Source organism: Mobula birostris, chromosome 7, assembly GCF_030028105.1.
Source record: "Mobula birostris isolate sMobBir1 chromosome 7, sMobBir1.hap1, whole genome shotgun sequence".
Lineage (NCBI taxonomy): Eukaryota > Metazoa > Chordata > Chondrichthyes > Myliobatiformes > Myliobatidae > Mobula > Mobula birostris.
Window position 1 is genome coordinate 179,419,622 of NC_092376.1, and position 15,242 is coordinate 179,434,863.

The 15,242-nt window shown below is 41.0% G+C and overlaps 1 protein-coding gene and 1 long non-coding RNA gene across 4 annotated transcripts in view; one reads left to right on the top strand and one right to left on the bottom strand.

Annotated features, from left to right (window-relative positions):
- The window catches only part of LOC140201014 (protocadherin gamma-C5-like), a 260,472-nt gene that overhangs the window by 37,742 nt on the left and 207,488 nt on the right, over nucleotides 1-15,242 (top strand). The gene's annotated exons all lie outside the window — the stretch shown is intronic.
- LOC140200615 (uncharacterized) overlaps nucleotides 1-15,242 on the bottom strand; it is a 28,401-nt gene that overhangs the window by 9,620 nt on the left and 3,539 nt on the right. For all 3 annotated transcript variants that reach the window (XR_011886678.1, XR_011886677.1, XR_011886679.1), the window contains one exon: nucleotides 7,583-7,656. This is a non-coding gene — a long non-coding RNA (uncharacterized lncRNA). The remainder of the gene's footprint in view (nucleotides 1-7,582; nucleotides 7,657-15,242) is intronic.

The window sequence follows — 15,242 nt, forward strand, 5'->3', positions numbered from 1 at the left end:
TCTGCCTGGCATCAGTGTCGCATAACAAGAACTTGCATATGCAGCAGCTGCTCGACAACAATCCACCACCTGCTCCCATGGCTTCACGTGACTGATGACTGGGGGGAGAAGCAGGTGCTGCACCTTACCCAAGAGGAACTGCAAGCTAGTGGAGGGAAACAGTGCCTTACATCTCCTTTGACAGAGACAAATCTCAACCCTGCTGCCCTATGAATAGAGCTTAGAACAGTAAGCCACATTAAAGGCCCTTCAGTCCATGATATTATGCCAACCTTTTAAACTATTCGAAGATTCAATATATTGCTTCCATCCGACAGAACCCTTGATTTTTCTATCATCCATGTACCTATCTAAGTCTCTGTAATATCACTAGTGCATCTTCCTTTACCACCACCTTGAAACTTTAAGTCGCTCTCTTCCTGCACGTTCTTTAGAACTGCATCAGAAATTCTGTATTCTCTTGTACTCGTTCTTTACTTATGGACATCACTTTTCACTCCTTCATGTCAAGTTTCATCTGCTCCTTGACTGGGCGCCCCAGTAATGCAGCAATTAGTATGACACTGTTACAGTTCAGGCCGTTCTGGAGTTTAATTCTGTAAGGAGTCTCTGTGTGTCCTCCTCATAGATTGTTTAAGTTTTTCCCGGGCTCTCCAGTTTCCTCTCAAAGAGGTGCTAGAATTGAATTGAATTGAACTAAATTGACTTTATTTCTTACACCCTTCATTTCCATGAGGAGTAAAAATCTTTATGTTACGTCTCCGTCTAAATGTGCCATGTGCAATCATATAATTTATGATAAATAGAACAGTCAATGTAACATAGAAATACTCTCAAATCAGCGTGAGTTAATCGGTCTGATGGCCTGGTGGAAGAGCTGTCCCAGAGCCTGTTGGTCCTGGCTTTTATGCTGCGGTACCATTTCCTGGATAGTAGCAGCTGGAATAGATTGTGGTTGGAGAGACTCGGGTCCCCAATGATCCTCCGGGCCCTTTTTTGCCACCTGTCTTTGTAAATATCCTGAATCATAGGAAGTTCACAACTACAGATGCGCTGGGCTGTCCGCACCACTCTCTGCAGAATCCTGCATTTAAGGGAGGTTACATTCCCATACTTGGCAGTGATGCAGCCAGTCAGGATGTTCTCAATTGTGCTGCTGTAGAAAGTTCTTGGGATTTGAGGGCCAGTACCAAGTTCCTCAAACATCTGAGCTGAAAGGAACGCTACTGTGCCTTTTTCACCATACAGCTGGTGTGTACAGACCATATGATGTCCTCAGTGATGTGTATGCCAAGGAACTTAAACCTGTTCACCCTCTCAACCCTAGATCCATCGATGTCAATAGGGGTTCGCCTGTCTCCATTCCTCCTGTAGTCCACAACCAGCTCCATTGCTTTCATAACATTGAGGGATAAGTTGTTTTCTTGACACCATTGTGTCAGAAAGATGACTTCTTCCCTGCAGGCCACTTACGTAGTTATTGTTTGAGATTAGAGCAATCAATGGAGTGTCATCGGCAAATTTAATTAGCAGATTACAGCTGTGGGTGGCGACACAGTAATCGGTATACAGGGAGTAAAGCAGGGGACTTCGTACACAGCCCTGAGGCGCTCCTGTATTGAGAGCCAGAGGGGTGGAGGTGAGGGAGCCCACTCTTACCACTTGCCAGCGATCTGACAGGAAGGCCAGGATCCAGCTGGACAAGGCAGTGTCAAGGCTGAGGTCTCTGAGCTTTTGAGGTTAATTGATTATTGTAAATTCTCTCCTATTTTGGCTGCAGTTAATCAGGGCTGTGGGGTTGCTGAGGTTGCTATGGCAATATTGCTTGAAGACCAGAAGGGCGTATTCTACGCTGTATCACAAAATAAACATAAATAAATAAATAAATAAATGTACTGTGAGCCAATCTATATATTACTGCGATTAATTAAAACCTTCCCTCACTATTTGCCATATCCCAGGTTTGATCTCACTTACGTGTTTTGAAATTTTACTCTGTATTCCGAGATCCATTCTGCACATAAATTTTATAAACACATTTACACATTATATATATCACACATTTACACATTATGCATATTTCTGTGCCTGTAGAAACATACAGTGATCCTAACACTACAGGTAGGAACACTGCAATGTGAAATTATACAACAAATAAAAACATGCATAATCCTGTCGGTTTTTATCCAAGAGGTCACTGAACCTTCTAACCTATTGAGGTCAATTATGTCAATAAACGTTTTATGTGCTAATTTTAAAAAATCTTTTTTAAGATCTGCTTTGACAGAACATGCTGCATTCTGTTCAACTACACCCTCTCTTACATGTTCAAAAAAAAAATTTTATGTGGTCAAACATTATCTGCTTTTACAAATTCATGCTCAATTAGCTCAGACCTCCTAAAGTGCCTGTTTTTTTTTCAACTCCTCTGGAACTCTTCAACAAGTTATCTTCAGAACACCAATTTTGAGTAACTGCACCTCAGTAAAGTAGGTAGTAGCCCTCAGTTCATCACTTCACATATTTCAACTAAATCATGGAATTGGAGTTGTTAAAATACATTAGGACGGATAAGTCCACGGGGCCTGACGGAATATTCCCCAGGCTCCTCCATGAGGCGAGGGAAGAGATTGCTGAGCCTCTGGCTAGGATCTTTATGTCGTCGTTGTCTACGGGAATGGAACCACAGGATTGGAGGGAGGCGAATGTTGTTCCCTTGTTCAAAAACGGTAGTAGGGATAGTCTGGGTAATTATAGACCAGTGAACCTTACATCTGTGGTGGGAAAGCTGTTGAAAAGATTCTTAGAGATAGGATCTATGGGCATTTAGAAAATCATGGTCTGATCAGGGACAGTCAGCATGGCTTTGTGAAGGGCAGATCGTGTCTAACAAGCCTGATAGAGTTCTTTGAGGAGGTGACCAGGCATATAGATGAGGGTAGTGCAGTGCATGTGATCTATATGGATTTTAGTGAGGCATTTGACAAGGTTCCACACGGTAGGCTTATTCAGAAAGTCAGAAAGCATGGGATCCAGGGAAGTTTGGCCAGGTGGATTCAGAATTGGCTTGCCTGCAGAAGGCAGAGGGTCATGGTGAAGGGAGTACATTCAGACTGGAGGATTGTGAGAAGTGGTGTCCCACAAGGATCTGTTCTGGGACCTCTACTTTTCGTGATTTTTATTAACGACCTGGATATGGTGGTAGAGGGGTGGGTTGGCAAGTTTGCAGACGACACCAAGGTTGGTGGTGTTGTAGATAGTGTAGAGGATTGACGAAGATTGCAGAGAGACATCAATAGGATGCAGAAGTCGGCTGAGAAGTGGCAGATAGAGTTCAACCCAGAGAAGTGTGAGGTGGTACACTTTGGAAGGACAAACTCCAAGGCAGAGTACAAAGTAAATGGCAGGATACTTGGTAGTGTAGAGGAGCAGAGGGATCCGGGGGTACATGTCCACAGATCCCTGAAAGTTGCCTCACAGGTAGATAGGGTAGTTAAGAAAGCTTATGGGGTGTTAACTTTCATAAGTCGAGGGATAGAGTTTAAGAGTCGCAATGTAATGATGCAGCTCTATAAAACTCTGGTTAGGCCACACTTGGGAGTACTGTGTCCAGTTCTGGTCGCCTCACTGTAGGAAGGATGTGGAAGCATTGGAAAGGGTACAGAGAAGATTTACCAGGATGCTGCCTGGTTTAGAGAGTATGCATCATGATCAGAGATTAGGGAGCTAGGGCTTTACTCTTTGGAGAGAAGGAGGATGAGACGAGACATGATAGAGGTGTACAAGATAATAAGAGGAATAGATAGAGTGGATAGCCAGCGCCTCTTCCCCAGGGCACCACTGCTCAATACAAGAGGACATGGCTTTAAGGTAAGGGGTGGGAAGTTCAAGAGGGATATTAGAGGAAGGTTATGTACTCAGAGAGTGGTTCGTGCATGGAATGCACTGCCTGAGTCAGTGGTGGAGGCAGATACACTCGTGAAGTTTAAGGGACTACTAGACAGTTACATGGAGGAATTTAAGGTGGGGGTTAAATGGGAGGCAGGATTTGAGGGTCGGCACAACATTGTGGGCCGAAGGGCCTGTAATGTGCTGTACTATTCTATGTTCTATGTTCCTTCTACAGCCCACCCTCCATAAACCTACATAATAACAAATATCCAACAATTTGAGAGAACATGTTACTGAAGAAGTGGAGGAATGGGTTAGTAAATTTGCTGATGACACGAATGTTGGGGTGTTGTGGATAGTGTGAATGGCTGTCAGAGGTTACAGTGGGACATTGATAGGATGCAAAACTGGGCTGAGAAGTGGCAGATGGAGTTCAACCCAGATAAGTGTGAGGTGTTTCATCTCGGTAGGACAAATATGATGGCAGAATATGGTATTAATGGTAAGACTCTTGGCAGTGTGGAGGATCAGAGGGATGTTGGGGTCCAAGTTCATAGGACACTCAAAGCTGCTGTGTAGGTTGACTCTGCGTTAAGAAAGCATACGATGCATTGGCCTTCATCAACTGTGGGACTGAGTTTCAGAGCCGAGAGATAATGTTGCAGCTATATAGGACCCTGGTCAGACCCCACTTGGAGTACTGTGCTTAGTTCTGGTCGCCTCACTATAGGAAGGATGTGGAAACCATGGAAAGGGTGCAGAGGAGAGTTACAAGGACTTTGCCTGGATTGGGGAGCATGTCTTATGAGAACAGGTTGAGTGAACTTGGCCTTTTTTCCTTGGAGCGATGGAAGATGAGAGGTGACCTGACAGAGGTGTATAAGATGATGAGAGGTATTGATCGTGTGGATAGTCAAAGGCTTTTTCCCAGGGCTGAAATGACTAACATGAGAGGGCACAGTTTTAAGGCGCTTGGAAGTAGGTACAGAGGAGATGTCAGGGGTAAGTTTTTCACGCAGAGAGTGGTGAGTGCTTGGAATGGGCTGCCGGCGACAGTGGTGGAGGTGGATATGATAGGGTCTTTTGACAGACTCCTGGACAGGTATATGGAGCTCAGGAAAATAGAGGGCTGTGGGTAACCCTAGGTAATTTCAAAAGTAATGACATGTTCTGCACAGCTTTGTGTGCTGAAGGGCCTGTATTGTGATGTAGGTTTTCTGTTTCTATGAAGCTTTATGTACTGCTGTTAGTGAGACTACATTCTACCTGCGTTGGAATGATGGAATTTTGTGTAACATTCTCACTGTAACTAATTAGTGAGAGAGCAATTCTATATACTTTATAATTTTTTTATTCTAATAAATGAAAAATCCTAAATAGTTTTTTAACCAGCTTGCGTACATGCACACATGCCATCGGGGATCTAAGGACGTTATTAAAGGCACCCTTGTTTCCCTACATTTCTTAACATCTTAAAAGTTATTGAATTGCTTTGCTTGTCCTTCCTAAATTTAACTTCTAAATATAATTTCACACTTCACAGGCTGAATACTATTTTCTGCACTCCTGACTAGTCCATTGATATTTTTCCCCAGACTGTACAACAAATGGCCAATGTTTTTGTCATTTGAAAACCTGAAAAGCCCTGCAAAAAAGTGGTAGATACAGTCCAGTACGTTAAAGGAAAAGTCCTCACCACTAATGAGCACATCTGCAAAGAGATTCCCACAAAAAAACAGCAACCATCATTGAGGACCCCAATGACCCAGACCATGCTCTCTTCTCGCTGCTAACATCATAAAGGAGCTACAGGAGCCTAGGGTCCCACACCACCAAGTTCAGGGACAGTTATTACCCTTCAGCCATCAGGCTCCTGAACCAGAGTGGGCATCTTCACTCACCATGGCATTGAACTGATCATTGAACACAACCTATGGACTCACATTCAAGTACTCTATAACTCATGTTCTTAGTTTTATTTATTTACTTATTTGCTTATTTTTATTATTACTTCTTTTTGTATTTTCGCAATTTGTCAGTCTTTATATACAGTTTTTTTTATTCCATTGTACTTCTTTGTTTTACTGGGAATGCCTGTAAGCAAATGAATCCCATGGTAGCATTTGGTGACACATACATAATTTGATAGTACTATTTACTTTGAACTTCAAAACCTCTTAATCTGCTGCCTTACATTTAATTGCAAATTATTGACATTATGAAACACAATCCTAGTATGGAGTCCTGTGATACTCACAAGACACTCAATAGCAGTCACCAACAATAGCCTTTTGCTTGCTGTCACTGAACAGATGATTAAACTTTAAAAATGAGTTTTCCTTGTGGATCCACATCAAATACATTTTAAAATCCATATGGGCTACAGGAAATATGTAATCTCCTTTGACCTTCCTAATTATGAGTATATAAAACTTAAATGCGATATTGAGAAATAAACATTCTTTAACAAACTGAATCTAACGGTTGAAACTAAGGTTTTCAGCAATTTGTGTCTAAAGTTCCACTATTGACTCATTTCTTCCTTTTTATTTATTTACTCAGTGACACTCTGCGGAGTAGGCACCCCCAGCCCTTTGAGCCACTGTGTCCAGCGTCCCCACAACCCCGATCATCCCTAACCTGAACAAGGGACAATTTACAATGACCCATTAACCTACCCAGTATGTCTTTGGCCTGTGGGAGGAAACTGGAGCATCCAGTGAAAACCCATGAATTCCACGGGGAGGACGTACAGAGACTCCTTACAGAACGGCTAGGAAATTTACTCTAAACTCTGGAACGCCTCAAGCTATAATAGCATCATGCTAACGGCTACACCACCATGTCACTCTTAGTGTTTCAAACTAACAAACTATATTATCAGTAATCCAGTTATTTGTCAACAGTTTTATAGTGAGGAAGTACTGGAAATTGAGGAACAACACCCTTACTTGTTTCTCCCTTTCTTCTGTTAGCAGGGTAGCTATATTTCATCTGGGCCCATTTTCAGTGACACTGAAAGGCCTAATCTCTACGCTCATCTTCATCACTCCCATTATTTTGTCTTATCAAACTTATCTATATTACCTGCCTATCTATATAGTAAAAAAGAAACTTCAGTGAATAAAATGCTTATACTTAGATCAAAAAATCCAATTTCTAAATGTAAAGGAAGAAGAATAATCAAGAAACCAATCAGTTAGCAAAACTGAACAGATAAAGTATTTAATAATACTAATATATTGAGAAGAAAGTATCAGTTGAGACTCTCATTTGGAGAATACTACTGAGTGCACCTGTTTCAGGAACAGTTATTACCCTTCAAACATCACGCTCCCGAACCAGCATAGATAATTTCACTCACCTCAACACTGCAATGATTCTACAATCCATGGACTCACTTTCAAGGATTCTACAATTCAACATTATTTTATTTGTTTATTTATTGATTGATTGATTTTGTACTTCTACAATTTGGCTTCTTTTTCATATTGGTTGTTTGTCAGCATTTGTGTGTAAATCTTCATTGACTCTGTTGTATTTCTTTGTTCAACCAAGAATGCTTGATGAAATATAACACCAGGCATTACACATCAACTATCTAGAAGACAATATTGGCTTTACAGAGGATACAATATTACCTGACTTATACTATGGCATTGACTGTTTAAAACTGGCTTTCCACACTTACCATTTGAATCGGTCCACTGGTGATACTATAGCCTCTGCACTTCACTCCGTCCTGTCCCACATGGAAAATGGTTCCTAAAAAATACCGTCACATTTTAGGAACAGCTTCTTCCAGTCCACCATCAGATTTCTGAACAAGCAATGAACCAAACCATGAAAAAATCTATAAATCACAACAATATATGTATCTAAGTCTATAAATACACACAATATATATGAAGATGTAATTTATGGTTTTTTATGTATTGCACTGCACTGTGCTGTGCAGAGGAATGACAGATTTCACAATATATGTCAATCATTTGAAACCTGATTCTGATTCTGATATTGAAACAGGACTCTCAGCCCGCAACAGCTGAGCCAGCTTGCTGAAGAACAAAATCTCTTCATTCTTCTGCTCTTTCTACAAAACACTAATTTTCTTGGCTTTTCATGTTCAACCAATACTGTTATTACACTTAAATCTGTTGCCATCTTTCTTTCAGACAAACTGAAACAATTAATGTTACATGAAAATAAAGCACTCCTTACCTGTTATAATTACTTCAAAACCATATCCTGTGATTATGAAAACTCAGTGGGACCATTTCCTCTCAATCTGTCCTAACAAAACTTTAGTCCTTTTCTGATTTTCAAAATTTGTTACAAAAATGGAAAACCATTCATTGCATTATGCCAATTCCCATCCCAGTCTCTTCACTCACTTCCGCGTACTCTATCAATTGCCCGTCAATCTAATCAGCACCTACACTAGGTATAACTTATAGTAGACTGCCAATTTATCAATCAACACACCTTGGCAATGAGGAAGACATTTGAATTCGGAACTCAGCAATTTAAGCAACATCTATGGAGAGGAGTAAACTCAACATTTCAGACGTAGACCCTTCATCAAAAGAGTCGATAGTTGCTGCCTGATTTGCTGAGTTTCTCCAGCATTTTGTGCACGTGGCTCAAGATATCCAGTGTCTTCAGAATCTCCTGTATGAAAAAAAAATAAATTACCTGGAGGAACCTATGTGGTTACAGGGCAGAAATACAAACTTCACACAGAGGTCAGGATTTTATCAGGATTTTATTTTATCAATAAAGGGAGTATCTTCTCAATGTGAAGGTGAGACTTTAGAGATGGTAAATATGATGATTGACAGGGAAAGATGCTCATGTGACAGATTATGAGGAATCACAAGGGATTCTGGAGATGCTGGAGATCCAGAGTAATGCACACAACATGCTGGATGAACTCAGCAAGTCAGGCAGCATCAATTGAGTCAACATTTCTTGCCTTCATCAGGACTGAAAAGGAATGGAGCAGAAGCCACAGTAACAAGGCAGGGGTGTTTGGTTTTGGGATGGAGGAGTACAAGCTAGCCGGTGATAGGTAATGCCAAGGTGAGGGGGAAGGTGGAAGGGTGGGGGAGGGGGATGGAGTGAGAATTCGATGAGGATTATGAAGGAAAGATTAAGCAGGTTTATTCCACATCTTAGTTAATTCTTTGCCTGCCACAGACAACGTTTTGCTGGTACAGCACTGTGCAAAAGTCTGAGGCACAGTGTGGAGTACCGTGGAAGTGGTGTGGGACAGGTGGCAAAGACGGAGTGCTGGAGCATTTGGGGGTCATGGTGCAGGTACAGACATACCAAGCCCTGAGACAGCAAGCAAGATCATTTGATTCCAAACAACTGGTGTATTGATCATTACAGAATGTCTCTCTGGTGCTTCCTGCTCTCTCACCTCTCCCTGCCCACTTCCCACTCTCATTCCACCACAGACACCCACATCAGAAACAGGTTTATCATCACTCACATATGTCATGAATTTTTTTTTTGTGGCAGCAGTACAGTGCAATACATGAAATTACTACAGTACTATGCAAAAGTCTTAGGCACCCTAGCTAATATATGTGCCCAATACATTTGCACAGTACTGAACATTTTTCATGACTTCCCAAGCTGGATGAAAATGATGCAGCTAATTCACTTTTTGTGATGGTCATTGAATTTTCCCAGCTGAGGTGCATTATGTTGTCTTTTTGCATGCAACAATATAAGCACAAGAGATTCTGCAGATTCTGAAAGTGCAGAGCAACACACACAAAATGCTGGAGGAAGTCAGCAGGCCAAGCATATCTATAGAAATGAATAATGAGTCAATGTTTTGGGCTGACACCCTTCATCAATGCTTCTTACAAGCATTGTTCTGGTGAAGTACTGATTATTTGCCCGTCATTCCTTGATACAGTTCAAGGTAGTGCATCCAGCCCATATGTCAAATGATAAACTAGCGCATATTTTTTCCAATACTAATCCTATTTGTAATAGATGTAATATTGAGGTGGCCACTTTAACTCATATGTTTTGGTCTTGTATAAAGCTAGATAACTTTTGGAGAGATGTTTTTAAAATGCTAACAAAAGTCTTGGATCTGGATCTACAATCTAATTTGCTTACGGCAATTTTTGGGATTATCCCATTGGAAGCAGGAAATATTCCTGTTTCCGCTCAATGTACGATAGCCTTTTTGACTTTATTAGCTAAGAGAGCTATTTTATTGAAGTGGAAGGGTCCTCATCCACCTATGGTCTTTTATTGGCTCTCCTCCATTATGTCCTGTTTAAGTTTAGAGAAAATAAGAAGTCGGACGTTATATACATCCTTTAAATTTGAGCAAATCTGGCAACCTTTTATTCAATATTTTCATTTAAATTGTTTTACTACTCTTCCAATTTTTTTTGAGGTTTTAGGTTTGATCAGAAAGTCTTTCTTTTTTTTTTGGTCGTATCCTCAAAATGGACGGCCCAGTCCCTTTTTTTTGTGTTTCTTTTTTTATATACAATGTAGTGGATTTTTTTTTCTTCATTTAAGATTCAATGTTTTTTTCTTCCTTTTCATGAACTGATAAGAGCAGAATCGCTGGTTTCTTTTTTTTATTATATATATTTTACACTAGCTTAACAGTATGATTTTGATAATGTCTATCTTAATCTGTTTGTATTGTTATGGATATATATATATATATATATATATATATGGAATTGAAAGGGTTAATGTATGAGGAGAATTGGATGGCTTTTGGCCTGTACTTTCTGGAGTTTAGAAGAATGAGAGGGATCACATTGAAACCTATTGAATATTGGAAGGCCTAGATAGAACTGACATGGAGAGGATGTTTCCTATAGTGGGGAAGTCTAGGAACAGAGGGCATAGCCCCAGTGTACAAGAAACGGAGGTGATGGGGAATTTATTTATCCAGAGGGTAGTGAATCTGTGAACTTTAATGCCACAGATGGCGGAGGAGGCTGAATCATTGAGTATATTTAAAGCAGGCATTGGTAAATTCTTGATTAATAAGGGCATCAAAGGTTACAGGGTGAAGGCAGAAGAATAGAGCTGACAGGAATATTAAATCAGCCACTATGGAATGGTGGAGCATACTCGATAGGTCAAATGGCCCAGATTTGCTCTTATGTCCTATGGTCTTATGGTCTCAAACTTTGCGTTGCTCAAGATTTCTATCATAATCTGGTCCTTTCATGGTCAACATCATAAAAGTGTTTTTTTTTAATTTCACATTATATTTAACTGTATTTAAAATCCACAACTTCCATTATGAGATTTTAATTTATATATCTGAGTTGCTAAAACAGAGTTATTACTCTAGTATCTCAATCACTTCACTACCAATATACAAGACTTGAATAGCTGATTATCTATAATATCCAAGTGTAGTATTGAGTATAGAGAGCCCAATATTTTCAGCTTAAGATAATATAGTGTAGTTGCTGGAATTTAATTTACACAGAACTTCAGTGGAACAGTACAGAAGGTGAAAGAAAGAGCAGATGAATTGGGAGTAGGATGAAGAACTAAAGTGGCAGGCCATATCTGAGAACTGACTGGAGAAATTCAGTAATTTAATCATCCCTCAAACATGAGGAAATCTGCAGATGCTGGAAATTAAAGCAACACACACAAAAAATGCTGGTGAACGCAGCAGGCCAGGCAGCATCTATAGGAAGAGGTACAGTCGACGTTTTGGGCCGAGACCCTACTGCTTTTAGTTCACCCAGTGAACAATAAACTACAATGCAGTATACTAAGCTGGACAAAGACCCTGGTGAAGAAACATCACCCAAAACATTGACCGTTCGCTCTTTTCCATAGCTGCTGCCTAGCCTGCTGAGTTCCTGCTGGCTGCCAGTGACAAATGGTGTTCCTCTGTGGTCAGTATTGGGACTGCTGCTTTTCACATTATTTGCCAATGATTTAGATAATGGAATTGATGGCTTCGTGGCAATGTTTGCAGATGATATGAAGATAGCTGGAGGGGTAGGAAGTGCCAAGGAAGCAATGCAATCGCAGCAGGACAAATTTGAAGAATGGGCAAAAAAGTGGCAATGGAATATGGTGTTGGGAAATGTATGAGAATGCATTTTGGTAACAGGAACAATAGTGCGGAATATTATCTAAATGGGGAGAAGGTTCAAACATCAGAGGTGCAGGGGGACTAGGAGTCCTCGTGCAAGACCCCCAGAAGGTTAATTTACAGCTTGAGCTTGTGGTAAAAAAGGCAATTGCAATGTTGGCATTTATTTCAAGGGGAGTAGAATATAAAAGCAAGGAGATAAAGTGAAGGATAATCGAAAGAGCTTTTACAGGTATATTAAGAGCAAAAGGATTGTAACGGATAAAATTGGTCCTCTTGAAGATCAGAGTGGTCGGCTATGTGCGGAACCAAAGGAGATGGGGGAGATCTTAAATAGGCTTTTTGCGTCTGTATTTACAAAGGAAACTGGCATGAAATCTACGGAATTGAGGGAATCAAGTAATGAGATCCTGGAAACTGTACAGATTGAAAAGGAGGAGGTGCTTGCTGTCTTGAGGAAAATTAAAGTGGATAAATCCCCGGGACCTGACAGAGTGTTCCCTCGGACCTTGCAGGAGACTAGTGTTGAAATTGCGGGGGCCCTGGCAGAAATATTTAAAATGTCGCTGTCTATGGGTGAGGTGCCGGAGGATTGGAGAGTGGCTTATGTTGTTTCGTTGTTTAAAAAAGGATCGAAAAGTAATGCAGGAAGTTATAGGCCGGTGAGTTTAACGTCGGTAGAAGGTAAGTTATTGGAGGGAGTACTAAGAGACAGAATCTACAAGCATTTGGATAGACAGGGACTTATTAGGGAGAGTCAACATGGCTTTGTGCGTGGTAGGTCATGCTTGACCAATCTATTGGAGTTTTTCGAGGAGGTTACCAGGAAAGTGGATGAAGGGAAGGCAGTGGATATTGTCTACATGGATTTCAGTAAGGCCTTTGACAAGGTCCCGCATGGGAGGTTAGTTAGGAAAATTCAGTCGCTAGGTATACATGGAGAGGAGGTAAATTGGATTAGACATTGGCTCAATGGAAGAAGCCAAAGAGTGGCGGTAGAGAATTGCTTCTCTGAGTGGAGGCCTGTGACTAGTGGTGTGCCACAGGGATCAGTGCTGGGTCCATTGTTATTTGTCATCTATATCAATGGTCTGGATGATAATGTGGTAAATTGGATCAGCAAATTTGCTGATGATACAAAGGTTGGAGGTGTAGTAGACAGTGAGGAAGGTTTTCAGAGCCTGCAGAGGGACTTGGACCAGCTGGAAAAATGGGCTGAAAAATGGCAGATGGAGTTTAATACAGACAAGTGTGAGGTATTGCACGTTGGAAGGACAAACCAAGGTAGAACATACAGGGTTAATGGTAAGGCACTGAGGAGTGCAGTAGAACAGAGGGATCTGGGAATACAGATACAAAATTCCCTAAAAGTGGCGTCACAAGTAGATAGGGTCGTGAAGAGAGCTTTTGGTACATTGGCCTTTATTAATCAAAGTATTGAGTATAAGAGCTGGAATGTTATGATGAGGTTGTATAAGGCATTGGTGAGGCCGAATCTGGAGTATTGTGTTCAGTTTTTGTCACCAAATTACAGGAAGGATATAAATAAGGTTGAAAGAGTGCAGAGAAGGTTTACAAGGATGTTGCCAGGACTTGAGAAACTCAGTTACAGAGAAAGGTTGAATAGGTTAGGACTTTATTCCCTGGAGCATAGAAGAATGAGCGGAGATTTGATAGAGGTATATAAAATTATGATGGATATAGAAAGAATGAATGCAAGCAGGCTTTTTCCACTGAGGCAAGGGGAGAAAAAAACCAGAGGACATGGGTTAAGGGTGAGGGGGGAAAAGTTTAAAGGGATCATTGGGGGGGGCTTCTTCACACAGAGAGTAGTGGGAGTATGGAATGAGCTGCCAGATGAGGTGGTAAATGCTGGTTCTTTTTTAACATTTAAGTATAAATTGGACAGATACATGGATGGGAGGTGTATGGAGGGATATGGTCCATGTGCAGGTCAGTGGGACTAGGCAGAAAATGGTTCGGCACAGCCAAGAAGGGCCAATAGGCCTGTTTCTGTGCTGTAGTTTCTATGGTTTCTATAACGTTGAGGCTTTATAAGACTCCGGTCAGGCCACACTTGGGAGTATTGTCAACCGTTTTGAGCCGCATATCTCGGAAAGGATGTGTTGTCATTGGAGAGAATCCAGTGAAGTATCGCGAGGATGATTCTGGGAATGAAGCGGTTAACATATGAGGAGCATTGGGCAGCTTTGAGCCTGTATTCACTGGAATTCAGAAAATATTGGGGGGGGGTGATCTCATTGAAACCTATTGAATGTTGAAAGGACTAGGGAGGGTGGATGCAGAGAGGATGCTTCCTATGGTGGGGTTATCCAGAAGTAGAGGGCACAGCCTCAAAATTGAGGGACGACTCTTTAGAACAGAGGTAAGGAGGAATTTATTTTAGCTGGAGTCATATATTTGTGGAATGCTCTGCCACAGTCTGCGGTGGAGGCCAAGTCCATGGAAAAACTTAAGCTGGAAATTGATTGTTTCCTGATCAGTCAGGGCATCAAAGGATATGGCAAGAAGGCTGGTGTATCGGGTTGTGTGGGATCCAGGATCAGCCATCATGGAATAGTAGAGCAGACGCGATGAGCCTAATGGCTTAATTTTGCTCCTACGTCTTATGGTCTTGGGGTCTTCCTCCAGCATTTTGTGTGTTGCTTTGGATTTCCAGCATCTGCAGATTTTCTTGTGTATGTGATTAACTATTTCTCATGACACTGCATTCACAAGGCATATTTGCACAATGAAACAGTTAACACTTCAGGTTGCTGAAATTCCAGCAGTATTAGACAATGTCAACAATGTAAGATCAGCAAATTCAGGGGGATGAAAAGTGGGTGAGGTGGAATGAATCATTGAGAATGTCAGTGACAGGGTGTAAAACAGATGTATTTAAATAACAATAGTAGAATACTGCAAAGAGAAAAGATGATAATGGCCTGTGAAGAAACAGAAGAGAAGAACTTGAGCAATATAGCAGAATAATTAGTAGGAATGACCAGAATTTTCACATAACTTTTTTGAATAACACAAAAGAGTATGAAAGAAGAAAACCCCTATTAGACCATTACTCAATTTTCCTAGAATTTCGTCGGCAACTCCACCTCATCAATATAATTTGCAAGATTCCAACCCTGAGGCTGTTGTATCATGAATAGCAATTAATATTGAAATTGTTGTACTCCTTTCTGTATCTTCAGACAAATGGATGTCTACACAAATAACG